The 21,139-nt window shown below is 39.7% G+C and overlaps 1 protein-coding gene across 10 annotated transcripts in view; it reads right to left on the bottom strand.

Annotated features, from left to right (window-relative positions):
- SYNRG (synergin gamma) overlaps positions 1-21,139 on the bottom strand; it is a 128,516-nt gene that overhangs the window by 4,705 nt on the left and 102,672 nt on the right. The window lies entirely within an intron of this gene.

Here is a 21,139-nt window from a genome sequence, read left to right as displayed (position 1 = left end):
CAGTTCCAAATGTTGTTTGCTTCCCTCCTTAATCACTCATTTCCAGTGGGTCCAGCAGCAAATTAAGTACATTTTCTAACAGCACTAATGCAATTATTCAATTTCCCTGCTGTGTTCTAGGTGCTAGGAATGTAGGCATGAGCAAGAAATGGTCTCTGTCCTCCGTCAACTCAGTGTAGGGTGGGAATCAGGTGGGCATCAGACAAGCCCTAAGAGCCATACTTGGGTGGCACTAGAGTGCCAAGGTGGCACTTGCCCCAACCCATGAGGGATGCTTCCTAGAACTCAGAAGTCATAGAAGGCTTCCTGTGAAACATCTTGGATGAGTACTGATGGGAATAAGCTAGGTGAAGGGGATGAAGTAGGGTGAGGTAGGAGACGGAAGGATAGCCCATGTAGAAAAAATAGCACAGACCAAGGCCCCTAAGTGAGAGGCAGGAATGGGAAGCAATCTGGAGGGTGGGAGCCAAGCTTATGAAAGGAGATAGGAGATGAAGCTGGTCCACAGAGAACCTTGAAAGGAATATAAGGGGTTGCAACTTTATCCTAGGAAGCCATTAAGGGTTCTAAGTGCATAATGACAGGATAAGGTTTGTATTCTGGGTTACAGTGCAGGCAAAGAACTAAGGGTGGTGATCCTCATTTTGGAGGCTGCTGCCACAACCCAGCAGATGCTGATGGGCAGGACTAATGTAGCAATGGTGGGGCATGGAGAGAAATAGAGACATACAAGAGATATTAAGGCAGTAGAATCAACAGGCCTGGGTGATCTTTTAGATGTGCAAGGAGAGGAGAGGCTTGGGCAACTGAAAGCATTCATCACAATAAGATACATGAGAGGAGGACCAGGTATGGGGATAGAGTGAGGTTGGGGAGATGAGTTTAGTCTGATAAGTGCTGATTTGGAGCTGCCTATGGAACAGTAAATTCAGGTGTTATATAAGCAGGCATTAAGTACATAGGCCTAGTGCTCAAGAGGGAGAGACATGGAAGTCATCAGCTAGAGATGATAAATCAAGTCAAGCTCTTACTTGTGCCAAGCACTATGTGAAGTATTTTGCAAGCATTACCTAATTTATTGCTCACAACAAATCTATGAGCTATGGAGAGTGCAGCCCAGTGATTAAAAGGGCAGGTCCCAATGTGGAAAACTGTCCGTTTCTTAGAAGTTAAATATGCACCTATTCCATGAGCCTGCAAGTCAACTCCTAGATATTTATCTAAGAGAAACAAAATCAGATGCACATAAAATCTTATATAAAAAATGTTTGATATGGGTTGAATTATGTTTTCCAGAAAGATGTGTTGAAGTCTCAACCCCCAATAACTCCGAATGTGACCTTATTCACTGCATATGGAATTAGTTAAGATGAGGTCATGCTGGAGTATGGTGAGCCCGGAGTATGGTGAGCCCTAATACAATAATACAAGGGGTCCTTATAAGAAAGGGAGAAGAAATACAGAAACATGAGGGGAAAAGGCCATGTGAACACAGAGGTGGAGACTGGAGGGACGCAGGTGCAAGCCTGGAAAGCCAAGGATTGCCGGCAAACCTGAGAAACCAGAAGAGGCAAGGAAGCTACCCTCCGGGTTTCTGAGAGAGCATGTCCCTCTTGAAACCCTGATTACACACTCCTATCAGCCAGAATTGAGACAACACATTTCTGTTGTTTTAAGTCACCAAGTTTGTGGTACCTTGTTAAGGTAGCCCTCAGAAACTAATACAATGTTTATGGCAGCTTTATTCATATTAGCCAAAACTGGAAACAGCACAAGTCAGCAATAAAAAGAACTGAACTGACGTGCAACAACATGGATGAATTTAAAAAACTATGTGAAGTAAAAGAAGCCAGACATGAGGTAGAAAGCCAGGAACTGCGTGGACTGGACACCACAGAGCAATCTGACTTTGGGCATACTTCATACAACACCCATGAAAACGTGGAACTGCTGAGATCAGCGAAATCTGTAAGTTTTTGCGGCCAGGGGACCCGCGCCCCTCCCTGCCAGGCTCAGTCCCGGGGGAGGAGGGGCTGTCAGCTCCGGGAAGGAGAAGGGAGAACTGCAGTGGCTGCCCTTATCGGAAACTCATTCTACTGATTCAAACTCCAACCATAGATAGACTGAGACCAGACACCAGAGAATCTGAGAGCAGCCAGCCCAGCAGAGAGGAGACAAGCATAGAAAAACAACAACACGAAAAACTCCAAAATAAAAGCGGAGGATTTTTGGAGTTCTGGTGAACATAGAAAGGGGAAGGGCCCTGAGGCGCATATGCAAATCCCGAAGAAAAGCTGATCTCTCTGCCCTGTGGACCTTTCCTTAATGGCCCTGGTTGCTTTGTCTCTTAGCATTTCAATAACCCATTAGATCTCTGAGGAGGGCCCGTTTTTTTTTTTTTTTTTTTTTTTTTAATCCTTTTTTCTTTTTCTAAAACAATTACTCTAAGAAGCCCAATACAGAAAGCTTCAAAGACTTGCTATTTGGGCAGGTCAAGTCAAGAGCAGAACTAGGAGAGCTCTGAGACAAAACGCAATAATCCAGTGGCTGAGAAAATTCACTAAACACCACAACTTCCCAAGAAAAGGGGAGTGTCCGCTCACAGCCATCATCCTGGTGGACAGGAAACACTCCTGCCCATCGCCAGCCCCAAAGCCCAGAACTGCCCCAGACAACCCAGTGTGACGGAAGCGCTTCAAATAACAGGCACACACCACAAAACTGGGCGTGGACATTAGCCTTCCCTGCAACCTCAGCTGATTGTCCCAGAGTTGGGAAGGTAGAGCAGTGTGAATTAACAAAGCCCCATTCAGCCATCATTCCAGCAGACTGGGAGCCTCCCTACAAAGCCCGGGGTGCACGGCCTGGAAGAGGGGCCCACTTGCAAGTCTCAGGAGCCATACGCCAATACCAAGGACTTGTGGTTCAGTGGCAGAGACAAACTGTGGCAGGACTGAACTGAAGGATTAGACTATTGCAGCAGCTTTAAAACTCTAGGATCACCAGGGAGATTTGATTGTTAGAGCCACCCCCCCCTCCCTGACTGCCCAGAAACACGCCCCATACACAGGGCAGGCAACACCAAATACACACGCAAGCTTGGTACACCAATTGGACCCCACAAGACTCACTCCCCCACTCACCAAAAAGGCTAAGCAGGGGAGAACTGGCTTGTGGAGAACAGGTGGTTCGTGGACGCCACCTGCTGGTTAGTTAGAGAAAGTGTACTCCACGAAGCTGTAGATCTGATAAATTAGAGATAAGGACTTCAATTGGTCTACAAATCCTAAAAGAACCCTATCAAGTTCAGCAAATGCCACGAGGCCAAAAACAACAGAAAATTATAAAGCATATGAAAAAACCAGACGATTTGGATAACCCAAGCCCAAGCACCCAAATCAAAAGACCAGAAGAGACACAGCACCTAGAGCAGCTACTCAAAGAACTAAAGATGAACAATGAGACCATAGTACGGGAGATAAAGGAAATCAAGAAGACCCTAGAAGAGCATAAAGAAGACATTGCAAGACTAAATAAAAAAATGGATGATCTTATGGAAATTAAAGAAACTGTTGACCAAATTAAAAAGATTCTGGACACTCATAGTACAAGACTAGAGGAAGTTGAACAACGAATCAGTGACCTCGAAGATGACAGAATGGAAAATGAAAGCATAAAAGAAAGAATGGGGAAAAAAATTGAAAAAATCGAAATGGACCTCAGGGATATGATAGATAATATGAAACGTCCAAATATAAGACTCATTGGTGTCCCAGAAGGGGAAGAAAAGGGTAAAGGTCTAGGAAGAGTATTCAAAGAAATTGTTGGGGAAAACTTCCCAAATGTTCTAAACAACATAAATACACAAATCATAAATGCTCAGCGAACTCCAAATAGAATAAATCCAAATAAACCCACTCCGAGACATATACTGATCACACTGTCAAACACAGAAGAGAAGGAGCAAGTTCTGAAAGCAGCAAGAGAAAAGCAATTCACCACATACAAAGGAAACAGCATAAGACTAAGTAGTGACTACTCAGCAGCCACCATGGAGGCAAGAAGGCAGTGGCACGATATATTTAAAATTCTGAGTGACAAAAATTTCCAGCCAAGAATACTTTATCCAGCAAAGCTCTCCTTCAAATTTGAGGGAGAGCTTAAATTTTTCACAGACAAACAAATGCTAAGAGAATTTGCTAACAACAGACCTGCCCTACTGGAGATACTCAAGGGAGCCCTACAGACAGAGAAACAAAGAAAGGACAGAGAGACTTGGAGAAAGGTTCAGTACTAAAGAGATTCGGTATGGGTACAATAAAGGATATTAATGGACAGAGGGGAAAAATATGACAAACATAAACCAAAGGATAAGATGGCTGATTCAAGAAATGCCTTCACAGTTATAACGTTGAATGTAAATGGATTAAACTCCCCAATTAAAAGATATAGATTCGCAGAATGGATCAAAAAAAATGAACCATCAATATGTTGCATACAAGAGACTCATCTTAGACACAGGGACACAAAGAAACTGAAAGTGAAAGGATGGAAAAAAATATTTCATGCAAGCTACAGCCAAAAGAAAGCAGGTGTAGCAATATTAATCTCAGATAAAATAGACTTCAAATGCAGGGATGTTTTGAGAGACAAAGAAGGCCACTACATACTAATAAAAGGGGCAATTCAGCAAGAAGAAATAACAATCGTAAATGTCTATGCACCCAACCAAGGTGCCACAAAATACATGAGAGAAACACTGGCAAAACTAAAGGAAGCAATTGATGTTTCCACAATAATTGTGGGAGACTTCAACACATCACTCTCTCCTATAGATAGATCAACCAGACAGAAGACCAATAAGGAAATTGAAAACCTAAACAATCTGATAAATGAATTAGATTTAACAGACATATACAGGACATTACATCCCAAATCACCAGGATACACATACTTTTCTAGTGCTCATGGAACTTTCTCCAGAATAGATCATATGCTGGGACATAAAACAAGCCTCAATAAATTTAAAAAGATTGAAATTATTCAAAGCACATTCTCTGACCACAATGGAATACAATTAGAAGTCAATAACCATCAGAGACTTAGAAAATTCACAAATACCTGGAGGTTAAACAACACACTCCTAAACAATCAGTGGGTTAAAGAAGAAATAGCAAGAGAAATTGCTAAATATATAGAGACGAATGAAAATGAGAACACAACATACCAAAACCTATGGGATGCAGCAAAAGCAGTGCTAAGGGGGAAATTTATAGCACTAAACGCATATATTAAAAAGGAAGAAAGAGCCAAAATCAAAGAACTAATGGATCAACTGAAGAAGCTAGAAAATGAACAGCAAACCAATCCTAAACCAAGTAGAAGAAAAGAAATCACAAGGATTAAAGCAGAAATAAATGACACAGAGAACAAAAAAACAATAGAGAGGATAAATATCACCAAAAGTTGGTTCTTTGAGAAGATCAACAAGATTGACAAGCCCCTAGCTAGACTGACAAAATCAAAAAGAGAGAAGACCCATATAAACAAAATAATGAATGAAAAAGGTGACATAACTGCAGATCCTGAAGAAATTAAAAAAATTATAAGAGGATACTATGAACAACTGTATGGCAACAAACTGGATAATGTAGAGGAAATGGACAATTTCCTGGAAACATATGAACAACCTAGACTGACCAGAGAAGAAATAGAAGACCTCAATCAACCCATCACAAGCAAAGAGATCCAATCAGTCATCAAAAATCTTCCCACAAATAAATGCCCAGGGCCAGATGGCTTCACAGGGGAATTCTACCAAACTTTCCAGAAAGAACTGACACCAATCTTACTCAAACTCTTTCAAAACATTGAAGAAAATGGAACACTACCTAACTCATTTTATGAAGCTAACATCAATCTAATACCAAAACCAGGCAAAGATGTTACAAAAAAGGAAAACTACCGGCCAATCTCCCTAATGAATATAGATGCAAAAATCCTCAACAAAATACTTGCAAATCGAATCCAAAGACACATTAAAAAAATCATACACCATGACCAAGTGGGGTTTATTCCAGGCATGCAAGGATGGTTCAACATAAGAAAATCAATCAATGTATTACAACACATTAACAAGTCAAAAGGGAAAAATCAATTGATCATCTCAATAGATGCTGAAAAAGCATTTGACAAAATCCAACATCCCTTTTTGATAAAAACACTTCAAAAGGTAGGAATTGAAGGAAACTTCCTCAACATGATAAAGAGCATATATGAAAAACCCACAGCCAGCATAGTACTCAATGGAAAGAGACTGAAAGCCTTCCCTCTAAGATCAGGAACAAGACAAGGATGCCCGCTGTCATCACTGTTATTCAACATTGTGCTGGAAGTGCTAGCCAGGGCAATCCGGCAAGACAAAGAAATAAAAGGCATCCAAATTGGAAAAGAAGAAGTAAAACTGTCATTGTTTGCAGATGATATGATCTTATATCTAGAAAACCCTGAGAAATCGAGGATACAGCTACTAGAGCTAATAAACAAATTTAGCAAAGTAGCGGGATACAAGGTTAATGCACATAAGTCAGTAATGTTTCTATATGCTAGAAATGAACAAACTGAAGAGACACTCAAGAAAAAGATACCATTTTCAATAGCAACTAAAAAAATCAAGTACCTAGGAATAAACTTAACCAAAGATGTAAAAGACCTATACAAAGAAAACTACATAACTCTACTAAAAGAAATAGAAGGGGACCTTAAAAGATGGAAAAATATTCCATGTTCATGGATAGGAAGACTAAATGTCATTAAGATGTCAATTCTACCCAAACTCATCTACAGATTCAATGCAATCCCAATCAAAATTGCAACAACCTACTTTGCAGACTTGGAAAAGCTAGTTATCAAATTTATTTGGAAAGGGAAGATGCCTCGAATTGCTAAAGACACTCTAAAAAAGAAAAACGAAGTGGGAGGACTTACACTCCCTGACTTTGAAGCTTATTATAAAGCCACAGTTACCAAAACAGCATGGTACTGGCACAAAGATAGACATATAGATCAATGGAATCGAATTGAGAATTCGGAGATAGACCCTCAGATCTATGGCCGACTGATCTTTGATAAGGCCCCCAAAGTCACTGAACTGAGTCATAATGGTCTTTTCAACAAATGGGGCTGGGAGAGTTGGATATCCATATCCAAAAGAATGAAAGAGGACCCCTACCTCACCCCCTACACAAAAATTAACTCAAAATGGACCAAAGATCTCAATATAAAAGAAAGTACCATAAAACTCCTAGAAGATAATGTAGGAAAACATCTTCAAGACCTTGTATTAGGCGGCCACTTCCTAGACTTTACACCCAAAGCACAAGCAACAAAAGAAAAAATAGATAAATGGGAACTCCTCAAGCTTAGAAGTTTCTGCACCTCAAAGGAATTTCTCAAAAAGGTAAAGAGGCAGCCAACTCAATGGGAAAAAATTTTTGGAAACCATGTATCTGACAAAAGACTGATATCTTGCATATATAAAGAAATCCTACAACTCAATGACAATAGTACAGTCGGCCCAATTATAAAATGGGCAAAAGATATGAAAAGACAGTTCTCTGAAGAGGAAATACAAATGGCCAAGAAACACATGAAAAAATGTTCAGCTTCACTAGCTATTAGAGAGATGCAAATTAAGACCACAATGAGATACCATCTAACACCGGTTAGAATGGCTGCCATTAAACAAACAGGAAACTACAAATGCTGGAGGGGATGTGGAGAAATTGGAACTCTTATTCATTGTTGGTGGGACTGTATAATGGTTCAGCCACTCTGGAAGTCAGTCTGGCAGTTCCTTAGAAAACTAGATATAGAGCTACCATTCGACCCAGCGATTGCACTTCTCGGTATATACCCGGAAGATCGGAAAGCAGTGACACGAACAGATATCTGCACGCCAATGTTCATGGCAGCATTATTCACAATTGCCAAAAGATGGAAACAACCCAAATGTCCTTCAACAGATGAGTGGATAAATAAAATGTGGTATATACACACGATGGAATACTATGCGGCAGTAAGAAGGAACGATCTCGTGAAACATATGACAACATGGATGAACCTTGAAGACATAATGCTAAGCGAAATAAGCCAGGCACAAAAAGAGAAATATTATATACTACCACTAATGTGAACTTTGAAAAATATAAAACAAATGGCTTATAATGTAGAATGTAGGGGAACTAGCAATAGAGAGCAATTAAGGAAGGGGGAACAATAATCCAAGAAGAACAGATAAGCTATTTAATGTTCTGGGGATGCCCAGGAATGACTATGGTCTGTTAATTTCTGATGGATATAGTAGGAGCAAGTTCACAGAAATGTTGCTATATTAGGTAACTTTCTTGGGGTAAAGTAGGAACATGTTGGAAGTTAAGCAGTTATCTTAGGTTAGTTGTCTTTTTCTTACTCCCTTGTTATGGTCTCTTTAAAATGTTCTTTTATTGTATGTTTGTTTTCTTTTTAACTTTTTTTTCATGCAGTTGATTTAAAAAAGAAGGGAAAGTTAAAAAAAAAAAACAAGGAAAAAAAAAAGATGCAGTGCCCCCTTGAGGAGCCTGTGGAGAATGCAGGGGTATTCGCCTACCCCACCTCCATGGTTGCTAACATGACCACAGACATAGGGGACTGGTGGTTTGATGGGTTGAGCCCTCTACCACAGGTTTTACCCTTGGGAAGACGGTTGCTGCAAAGGAGAGGCTAGGCCTCCCTATGGTTGTGCCTAAGAGCCTCCTCCCGAATGCCTCTTTGTTGCTCAGATGTGGCCCTGTCTCTCTAGCTAAGCCAACTTGAAAGGTGAAATCACTGCCCTCCCCCCTACGTGGGATCAGACACGCAGGGGAGTGAATCTCCCTGGCAACGTGGAATATGACTCCCGGGGAGGAATGTAGACCCGGCATCGTGGGACGGAGAACATCTTCTTGACCAAAAGGGGGATGTGAAAGGAAATGAAATAAGCTTCAGTGGCAGAGAGAATCCAAAAGGAGCCGAGAGGTCACTCTGGTGGGCACTCTTACGCACACTTTAGACAACCCTTTTTAGGTTCTAAAGAATTGGGGTAGCTGGTGGTGGATACCTGAAACTATCAAACTACAACCCAGAACCCATGAATCTCGAAGACAGTTGTATAAAAATGTAGCTTATGAGGGGTGACAAGGGGATTGGGAAAGCCATAAGGACCACACTCCACTTTGTCTAGTTTATGGATGGATGAGTAGAAAAATAGGGGAAAGAAACAAACAGACAAAGGTACCCAGTGTTCTTTTTTACTTCAATTGCTCTTTTTCACTCTAATTATTATTCTTGTTATTCTTGTGTGTGTGCTAATGAAGGTGTCAGGGATTGATTTGGGTGATGAATGTACAACTATGTAATGGTACTGTAAACAATCGAAAGTACGATTTGTTTTGTATGACTGCGTGGTATATGAATATATCTCAATAAAATGAAAAAAAAAAAAAAAAAAAAAGAAGCCAGACATGAGAATATACACACAAATACATACACACACACACACACACACAAATTTCATTTTTATAAGATTCTAGAACAGGCAAATCCATGGTGATGCAAATCAGATGAGTAGTTGATTTTGGACAGGGTATTGACTGGGAAGGGGCAGAAGGGAAATTTAAGGGGTGATGAAAATATTCTGTGTATTGATCAGATGTGGGTTACATGGCTGTATGCACTTGTCAAAACTAATCAAATTATACACTTAAGATCTGTGCATTCATTGTATGTAAGTCTTCAATTAAAAAAAACAAACAAAAGAAACAAAACCTGAACAACAAAATAAAAAACAAAGCAAAACAATGATTCAGAAGGGTTGGATTCTTACATGACGAAGTTTTACGAATACCGAAGACAATTTATTTTGCTAATATTATATATGCCCTAGAGCAGAGTTTCTCAACCTTGGCACTAATGACATTTTGGGCTGGATAATTCTTTGTTGGGAAGGCTGTCCTGTGCATTGTATGATGTTTAGCAGCATCCCTGGTCTCTACCTACTAGATGCCAGTAGCACAACTCTCACTCCCATTGTAACAACCAAAAATATCTCCACATGGACAAATGCCCTTGCAGGGAGTTGGGGAGCTGGGGAGGTGGGGGGTGGGGTTTGTTCGCCCCTCCTCCCATTGAGTACTGTCTTTCCAAGAAGAAAAAAAGTATACACACACCCCTGTAAGTTTATTATAAATTTTACTGTTAAAAGATGTGACGCACACAATTTACAATTAATAATATAGAATCTTTACTGTTAATTCCATATAATCAACTGATTTTCCAAGAATGCTTTCTTTGATTTTACTTCAACTCTTGTATCCACAGCCAACCTATGGTTGACTTGACAAATGAGTATATTTCTAACGTGAATGTTGGCTGATGTTCTTGTTCATGTTTAAGACTAAGACTAAAGTAAAAACAGAAAGATATATTTTCCAAACCCCACTCGTTCACCAAGGACAAGACTGACTTCTCTACTGAATCAGACATCAGTTCTTGAAAACTGGAGAATGTTTCCTCAATTTTTTGTTTATGTGCAACGTAATGGCTATGGATGCAGCACACTTTAATCTGCATTATTAACATTTTCCCCATCACTTTTTAAAGTCTAGACAACCAACAAAATAAATCAAGTATTAAATTAGAACATCTGGTGATTTCCATGGTGTAAAACTCATACCATGAGTACCAATGTGAGTTGGAAAGGGGTGCCACTATATAGTACCTCATATATATATGTACACGTACATACACACACACACACACTCTTATATATATACCATTATATAGTACTCCACCATATGGATACAATAGACTAGGGGACCAACTGTTCCAGTTTTAGCAGAGGAAGTTCCTCAGTCCCGAGCAAACCTGGACATTGGTTGCCCTATGATAGACATAAATAAACTAAAAAACTAGGTAAGGGTAAAATGTAATTTAAAAAAATCAAAATTTTGAGCAATTATCATCTTTGTTTTTAATGTAATTTATTTAACTGTAAGTTTACATAACTTTAATTTTTAATGAATAGCTATATTTAAAAATTAGCTTCCAAAATTCTTAAAAATTTAACAATCGACTCTTGAAAGTATATAAGGATGGGCTCCAACACAACCACTGGTGTAGAAGGAAATTTTAGGTGGGGGTCTGTTTGTTGAGGAGTTCCTCTCAGAGGACTTACCTTCTCTCTGAGCAGGAGGTGAGATTATCAGCTGGGTCTGAAACAGCACTAGTCTTGAGATCACACAGAGCAGCAGGCTCTGTGATGTGTGAATTACTCCACTGGCACTGAGTGGGTCAAGGCTTGGGGAGTGGAGAAGATGGATGGTTGCACTGATCTAGGTTGGGGTTTTGTGTACTGAGCATGACTGAAGGGAGCGTGTTGTGATGCCACGCACCGTGGGGACCAAGTAGATGGGAAAGGAAGTGAAGACGGAAAGGGGATGATCCAGGGACAAAGTTGAAGGATCAAATAATTGTGCTGTCCTAAGAATCCAAATCAAGAGCAGTGCAGGTAAAGCGTGTGAAAGTGGGAGGGTTACCAATTTAGGCTCTGAAAGAAGGGTATCAGAGTTTAAGAGTGCAGAGGCACTGTGGGTTTGATGTGATGATAACGGTCATTGTGATCATGGGAATGGATGGCTGAAGTGAGGCAGGGATAAGGGTCCTGCGGTCCAGGTGGCCCAGGATCTGAGATCCTGGTATGCTGGTTGGTTTGTCTTCATGGATACTGAGGTGATCCAGCATAATGGCAAATTCCTGCCAAAAGTCCTGCTATTAGCTACATTTTCTATAGTTATTTTACGCTGAACCACTGTCTAAAGGTAGTTCAGCTATACTGTTATGCTACACTTATCTGTGAGCAACAAAGTAAAATTATACTATTTGTAGTTTTCTTCCCCACACAAAAAATATGACTTCTCCCAAGAAAAAGGTGTAGATTATTATGTACGATGTTCCCCCACCCATTTCTAATTTGCAATAATAAACCACGTACTAGCTCCACAAATCTTTCGTAAACCAACATTAGCTGAATCCAGTCATATCACACCAGGGAAGGAAGGATGAACAGACTCAAAGAAGAAAAAGTGAGGTCTATGTTCCAACTGTGTGGGTGAAGACTGATCTAAGTAATCTAAGTGGCCTTAGCCAAGTCAGAGGATCCTTTTCCTTCTCTTTCCTTCTTTCCTTTTTTACTTCTCTCCCTTCCTCCTTCCCTTCCCTCCTTCATTCCCTCCACTCCCTCTTCCTCCATAGCTCCATCCCCCTCTTTCATTTTTAGTGCAATCATGGCCACTTTGGTGAAATGTAGAAGCAGCTGGTACTATAATTTAATTTTTTGCTCTCTAGTTTTCTCATCTGTACAACGGTAACAATTCCACTTGCCTCATCTACTGCATTCATGTGGTGTTGGGACCACTGAAGTTATATAAAAAGTGTACTGGAAAGGATAATATACTCTAAATGATTATCACAGTTATTCACTTTGACAAATAAAATCTAATAACCTTTTCAAAGAGGCTAAAAACAGTCTGTAATCTAAGTTATAGATACTCATTATGTTCCTGAATCAGGACTATTTAAGAACTAATTAGAATCTAGGAAAACTCTGAATTTTGAAATCAATCACATAAATAAAGGCCCTTTCATATCTGTTTACCAAAGGCATTTGGGACACAAACGGAAAGGTCATATTGTGATCTCCAGCAAAAACCATAAAGCTGTGCAGAAGTTATCTTGTGGTCAAATTAATCTTTCAAATGATAAAATTAACCTTGATAAGTACACAGCTATAAGCAAGGAGATTACTGTAGTGTGTGGTAACAGTTAAACCCAATCAGTGGCAGTAATTCTATAAGATGGTATGACCTCTATAGGTGACCTTAATTTGAACATCACCTGCCTTAGCAGTATTTCATGCATTTTGTTAAGATAAAAAAATAGTTACATGAAACACAAATTGCTTACATGACAAGTTCCAGAGAGAGACTGAAATACATAATCTCAAGTCTTTAGCCAACAACAAATTGCTAAAAGTATTGTCCAAGAAAATCATCATTCAGGAAGTGAGTCTGGTAATAATTAGCGTTCTTCACCAATATTCTCATTCTCCTCCTCCTGAACAATGGTAGGATGGGCCTTATCAATGTCAGTTATATCTGTCACTTCTGGGAGGACGCCTTTATGAGCAATGTGTATGTCATGTACCCTTGCCCGCTCATCGTGACCAGTGATGTTTCATGTGGTGGAGGGTCCTGTCAACCTGGGTCCTTGAGTGAGGAGGACATGGCACAGAGTCCCTTCCAACTTGAGGTGGACATGCAGCATGAGCAAGAAATAAAGCTCTGCTGTTTACATCATTAAGATTTGGAGGGTTGTTTGTTACGGCAGCATAACCTAGCACACCTTGACTGATACAGAGAGTGTAGATTTTTGGTATTGGCTTGGTTATAATGTGCCATAAAGCTGTATGCCCCTTGAAATAGTTTCCTAATGCTGTTTCTAACAAATTACCACAAGCTTTATGGCTTAACACAACATAAATTTATTTTCTTAAAGTTCTGGGAGTCAGAAGTCTAAAATGGTTGGCAGGGCTATATTCCTTCTGAGGCTCTAGGGGAGAATCTATTTCCAGGCATTTTCTAGCTTCCAGAGACCACCTGATTTCCTTGGCTCTTGGTCCCATTTTCCATCTTCAAAGCCAGGAGAATAGCATCTTCCAATCTCTCTCTGCTTCTGTTGTCATTCTGCTTTTCTCACCCCTATTCTCTTGCCTCCCTCTGAAAAGGACCCTTGTGATTACACTGGGCCTACCCAGATAATACAGGATAATCTCACTGCAAGATCCTTAACATAATCACACCTGCCAACTCCCTCTCACCATTTAAAGTAACATATTTTCAGGTTCTGGAGATTAGGACATAGACATCTTTATTCTGTCTACCATGCCCTCCTTCTGTCAACTGGGGATAGCCATGCAAAGACATGGTAAAGATTCTGTCTCTAAAACACCATGCAACCTGGCAAGAAAACAAAATAACTATCATGAAAAATAAACTGTGATATGCCACAGTAATAGGAAGTACTCTGAAATTCACTGCTTATTTCACATTGAACCAAGGTTCAAAAGAATTTCTATCATACTGAGGATAATATTAGAATCAAAGAGCCTGTATGATTTTTCAATTGACTAGAGGTCCAGAGAGTAACAGTCCTTTCTCTTCTCTTAGATTTTATATGGCAACAATTGATGAATTCTGTTTTCCAGGATTGAATTCTTTCCTTGTTTCAAACATACTGAGCTTCAACCCACATCCACAAGATAAACCCTTGGATAGCGATTCATGCAGGGAGCTAACCACCAGGGCATCTCACATGTCACTAAAATAGATGATTTTTACCTCTTGGAAAACAACAACAACAACAACAAAAACAGCTCTTTCCAAGTCCATGCCCAGAGGAAATACTCTTCTTCCACAAGAGGGAGTCTTAGTCCATGGATAAAAGGAGTACTAAAGGGAAAGAGTGATACAAAACTTTGCCAGTATAACTTTCAACTTAAATAAAAATAAGGAGCCACAATTTGGAGTTTAAGACTGTGTACTCTGCTCTCCTCAGCCCAAGCAGCACTGCTGTGATGCAGCACTTTATTCTAGGACTTTTTCACTGGAGAAAAGTAATGCAGACATCTTTTGATGGTAACAGTGTAATGGAGTCTTCATGGGAAGAAAACAAGTCTTTTTCAATATCTTTTGAAACAGGAAAGATCTTGGAAAGTTTACGGATTTTGAAATGATGTAGATTCAAATCTCAGATTTGTCAGTTTCAGGCAAGTTTCATCTTCCCTGAGCCCTAATTTCTTCACCTATGAAAATTTGGATTACACTACTGACATCAGAGGTTTGTTACCAGGACTAAATGAGAGTAATGTAAAGCAAATAGCACAATGCCTGCCAGGTCCTAGGTGAAGAATAAATGGTAACTATTACTAGTAGCAGTACTGGAATCAACGAGCCCGACAGTGGCAATTTGCTTCATCAAGAAAGTCATCTACCTAAAACCAAGCAATTTGTAAAAAGTTAAATACTTAACATACAACCTCAATCATGCCTCACTCTAGAAGTGATTGCCATGCTTTGAGTGTCTAATCCTGAGTGCCCGAGTTTGTATAGGTTTGTTACAATTGATTGATCTACATAGATGTTGGTCTGTGTGTCACTTAACACTTATTAGTATATTCTTATCAGTTCTGTTACAGTAAAGGCTTCTTTATGAAAAATCCCACCCTAAACTCTCTTTGTAGATTGTATGTTATCCTTTACACGGTGGGCGATGTAAGTTTCACAGACCAAGGACCTACTAGTTATCAAGAGGAAATGACATGGTTATAATCTGGAAAATATATCTAAGCAGAGAATAATTGCTGTTGTGTCAGAGCTAACCTGGAGAAAAAAGCAAGAGTAATGAGAGAAATGAATACTCAGTTGTGTTCACATACAATTTGTAGTATATTCTCTGTGTTGTCAAGTTGCATACTAATTCATCTCTATTCCGTAACCTGGTGTCTAAAAAATGTCAGTAAACCACTGCCTAGCACCTAGACATGGGTTCTAGAAAAGGATTTTCATAACGAGAATCTGAAGAAGAGTGCATGAATGCCTGCCCTCTCTCCCTACCCTACCTCGCATTTTGCCACACTAAAGAATTTGGAGCTACCACATGTGAATAGTGCAACACTTTCCAGGTTAGATAGGCTAACCCAATAGTCTTTCTTCAAGATAACAAAACCAAATTCCATGGCTTCTTTAAAAAGGCCAGGCCAAAACTAATCTTTGGTAGAAAAAATAGCGATAAGGATTACCTCTGAGTGGGGTAATGACTGAGAAGGAGCAGGAAGGAACTTTCTGGAATAATGGAAATATTCCATATCTTGAATGGAGCATGGGTCACACTGGGGTATGCATTTGTCAAAACTTGGTGAATGCAGACATACAGGACTGGTGGTTTGATGGGCTGAGCCCTCTACCACAGGACTTGCCCTTGGGAAGACTGTTGCTGCAAAGGAGAGGCTAGGCCTCCCTATAATTGTGCCTAAGAGCCTCCTCCCGAATGCCTCTTTGTTGCTCAGATGTGGCCCTCTCTCTCTACCTAAGCCAACTTGAAAGGTGAAATCACTGCCCTCCCCTCTACGTGGGATCAGACACCCTGGGAGTGAATCTCCCTGGCAACGTGGAACATGACTCCCGGGGAGGAATGTAGACCCGGCATCGTGGGATGGAGAACATCTTCTTGATCAAAAGGGGGAAATGAAAGGAAATGAAATAAGCTTCAGTGGCAGAGAGATTCCAAAAGGAGCCGAGAGGTCACTCTGGTGGGCACTCTTAACGCACAATTTAGACAACCCTTTTTAGGTTCTAAAGAATTGGGGTAGCTGGAGGTGGATACCTGAAACTATCAAACTACAACCCAGAACCCATGAATCTTGAAGACAATTGTATAAAAATGTAGCTTATGAGGGGTGACAATGGGATTGGGAAAGCCATAAGGACCACACTCCCCTTTGTCTAGTTTATGGATGGATGAGTAGAAAAATGGGGGAAGGAAACAAACAAACAAACAAACAAAGGCACCCAGTGTTTTTACTTTAATTGCTCTTTTTCACTTTAATTATTATTCTTGTTTTTTTGTGTGTGTGGTAATGAAGGTGTCAGGGATTGATTTTGGTGATGAATGCACAACTATGTAATGATACTGTGAACAATCAAATGTACGATTTATTTTGTATGACTGCATGGTATGTGAATATATCTCAATAAAATAAATATTTAAAAAAAAACTCAGTGAATGGTATAACAAAACTCATTGAATGGTACAACTAAGACTTTTACATTTTACTGTATGTATATTTTACCTTAAGAAAAAAATGCTTGGAGAAGCAACCAGAGTCTAGAAATGCTTGGAGAAGCAACCAGAGTCTAGAAAGCATGAGTAGCTGTAGTGCTGTGGGAGCGTGGAAGTTTGGGAAGATGTACAAGGAAGAAACTGGTGTCCACTTCCCCTGAGATGTGTAGTTACCTTGAGAAGTAAATGCACCACAGCCACCCAGGCCAGGATTCTCCTCAATCCTTGCCCCCAGGTGAAAAGAACCGAACATAAAGAGCTTGGTTAATGCAATTGGTCTTCTTTGGTACCTTTTCTTCAAAGAGCTCAAGGCAGGGAAAGATACGCTTTGGAATTATAGCCAGATTTTTCCAACAGCACAAGAAGAGAAGAGTTAGGTGGCTGACTTGAAGGTTTGTATATAAATCCAGTTTTCAAAGTGTTAATTATAATGAGTACTGATGGCCACTTAAATTAAAATCTTAACAGCAAGTGGGAAGCTTTTAAGCTACTCTACAATCCAGGGGTATCAATAAGGGAGAAATGTACAGAAAACAACTTGACTGCTTGTATCAAGTGCTGCCAGCAACTATTGCTTCATCTCATTAACCCTGATGCTAAATCAACCCCTCTCTCCAAGGAAAGACTAGCCACCCAACTCCCCCATTTCATGGAAATAACAGTGTGGCCCTTGAAAAAGCAGGCTTCCAACTGTTAAACTGAATGCAGGCCCAACCAGTATCTCTGTGTCTGTTTCCTCAGCTGTAAAAAAGGTGACATTTGTGAGGATTAAATAAATCTATACAAAGAGTTTAGAAGAGTACGTCTAGCACATGGTAAGCACTTAGGACAAGTCGGCTAATGACGATGATATTCAGGCTTAGCTTGGTCGATATTAGCACAAGGGGAAGAAGCAGAAGGTGATTGAATCAGGAGATACCCAGATACATACCAATCTCTAGATTCCTAATGATTGGTTTTAGATCTCTTGTTGCTATAAAAATATGGAACAAATGGGTTTTGAGAGAAGACCTTTGTAAAATGGAGTAGAGAGGCTCTCAATAACTCCAATGCTGCAAAAAGCAAGGGTAAGAGACTGAACTCGATGGTAAACAATGGGCACTACACCTGTCTCTCTCTCTCAGCTTTACAAGCACCCTCGGAATACGTCACAGTAGCCAAACAACTGCAAGTAGCCGGAGTTTAGAAAGTAGCTGCATAATTAATGTATTTCTGTGATGCAGAGAATACTGAACTGAATTCTAGAAGGTCACAGAAAATTTGAGTATTGTGGCAAACTATGTGCCTTTTTTCCCCAGTCTCTTTTATCAGTCATCACAAAAATGAACCAATCCATTAAGGACAGAACTTGAAGACTCATATCCAGAGTCCAAGAATTCTGCCTGTCTGAATGTAAATCTAAAAATGGAGTATAAGTAGTAAACCAAACCTTGTTTTTTCTCCTCAGTTCCTTATATCTCAGTACTCTGACTGAGCTTCCTTTTGGTGGGGGACGTGTGTGCCTCCCTTCTTGATGAGGTGAATTGCCAGGATTGTTTGGGCAAAAGATTCTTCTCTGCTTCAGGATAAAATGATGACAGAGTAAAGGTGTCAAGTTGCCATATAAATTTAACGAAATGAAAGTCCCCAAACTATAATTTAGAGAATGTGATTATTCATCAGTACATCTGAAAGGATAAGTGGTCAAGGGTACCAGAGAGTAGAGGAATATGTTTGCAAGGAAATGAAGGGTGACGATAAATTTCTAGAATCAAAACATTTATTTTTCCATTATCAGTGTAACAAATGCTCATTAAAGTAAGTTAAGAAAATGAAGAAATTAAAAGACTATAAGTAAAGTCTCATCACCCAAACAGAAACCCTATTAACCATTTTAGCATACATATTTCCTCCAGGTCTTTTTTTTTTTTTTTTTAATTCATTTTTATTGAGATATATTCACATACCATGCAGTCATACAAAACAAAGCATACATTCAATTGTTTACAGTACCATTATGTAGTTGTGCATTCATCACCAAAATTCATTTTTGACATTTTCATTACCACACACACAAAAATAATAAGAATAAAAATTAAAGTGAAAAAGAACCCTGCACCCGCCCCTCTCCCCCATTTTTCTACTCATCCATCCATAAACTGGACAAAGGGGAGTGTGGTCCACATGACTTTCCCAATCACATTGTCAGCCCTCATAAGCTGCATTTCTATACAATCATCTACAAGATTCATGGGTCCTGGGTTGTAGTTTGATAGTTTCAGGCATTTGCTGCTAGCCCTCATTCCAATTCATTAGAACCTAAAAAGTGTTATCTATATTGTGCGTAAGAATGCCCACCAGAGTGACCTCTCAGCTCCTTTTGGAATCTCTCTGCCACTGAAGCTTATTTATTTCTTTTCACATCCCCCTTTTGGTCAAGAAGATGTTCTCCATCCCATGATGCTGGGTCTAGACTCCTCCACGGGAGTCATATTCCATGTTGCCAGGGAGATCCACTCCCCTAGGTGTCAGATCCCACGTAGGGGGGAGGGCAGTGATTTCACCTGCCAAGGTGGCTTAGCTAGAGAGAGAGAGCCACATCTGAGCAACAAAGAGGCATTCGGGAGGAGGCTCTTAGGCACAATTATAGGGAGGCCTAGCCTCTCCTTTGCAGCAACAGTCTTCCCAAGGGCAAGTCCCGTGGTAGAGGGCTCAGCCCATCAAACCACCAGTCCCCTATGTCTGTGAGCACATCAGCAACCATCAAGGTGGGGAAGCCCAATACCCCTGCATTCTTCATCACATCCTCAAGGGGGGTCTGCATATTTTTTTCATTTTTTTTTAATTAACTATATAAAAAATTTTTAAGTTCTATAATAAAAAAACATTTCAAACAACCCATTACAAGGGAGTAAGAAAAAGACAACTAACTTAAAATAACCCCTTTACTTCCAACATGTTCCTACTCTACCCAAGAAAATAACCTCTATAGCAACACTTCTGTGAACTTGTTCCTACTATACCCATAAGAAATTAACAAACCATAGTCATTCCTGGGCATTCCCAGAACATTAAATTTATCCATGATAGCTTATCTGTTCTTACTGGGTTATCGTTTCCCCTTCATTAATACCTCTGTATCACTAGTTCCCCTACATTCTACATTATAAAACATTTATTTTAGGAGTGTGTTGTTTAACCTCCATGTGTTTGTGAATTTTCTAAGTCTCTGGTGGTTATTGACTTCTGATTGTATTCCATTGTGATCAGAGAATGTGCTTTGAATAATATCAATTTTTTTTTTTTTTTAATTTATTGAGGCTTGTTTTATGTCCCAGTTGATGGTCTATTCTGGAGAAAGTTCCGTGATCACTAGAGAAGAATGTGTATCCTGGTGATTTGGGATGTAATGTTCTGCATATGTCTGTTAAATCAAATTCATTTATCAGATTGTTTAGTTTTCAGTTTCCTTATTGGTCTTCTGTCTGGTTGATCTATTGATAGGAGAGATTGATGTGTTGAAGTCTCCCACAATTATTGTGGAAACATCAATTGCTTCCTTTAGTTTTGTCAGTGTCTGTCTCATATATTTTGTGGCACCTTGACTGGGTGCATAAACATTTATGATTGCTATTTCTTGTTGAATTGCCCCTTTTATTAGTATGTAGTGGCCTTCTTTGTCTCTCGTAACATCCTTGCATTTAAAGTCTATTTTATCTGAGATTAATATTGCTACTCCTGCTTTCTTTTGGCTGTAGCTTGCATGAAATATTTTTTCCATCCTTTCACTTTCAATTTCTTTGTGTCCCTGTGTCTAAGATGAGTCTCTTGTATGCAACATATTGATGGTTCATATTTTTGATACATTCTGCTAATCTATATCTTTTAACGGGGGAGTTTAATCCATTTACATTCAACGTTATTACTGTGAAGGCATTTCTTGGATCAGCCATCCTATCATTTGGTTTATGTTTGTCAGATATATTTTTTCCCTCTCTCTCTTAATGTCCTTTAATGAACCAGTATTGAATCTCTTCATACTGAACCTTTCACCATATCTCTCTCTCCTTTCTTTGTTTCTCTGTCTGTAGGGCTCCCTTTAGTATCTGAAGTAGGGCAGGTCTTTCATTAGCAAAATCTCTCAGCATTTGTTTGTCTGTGAAAAGTTTAAGCTCTCCCTCAAATTTGA

The sequence above is a fragment of the Choloepus didactylus genome, chromosome 18 (genome assembly GCF_015220235.1).
Source record: "Choloepus didactylus isolate mChoDid1 chromosome 18, mChoDid1.pri, whole genome shotgun sequence".
NCBI lineage: Eukaryota > Metazoa > Chordata > Mammalia > Pilosa > Megalonychidae > Choloepus > Choloepus didactylus.
The sequence above is the reverse complement of the archived record's forward strand: the minus strand, read 5'-3'. Positions and strand labels throughout refer to the sequence as shown.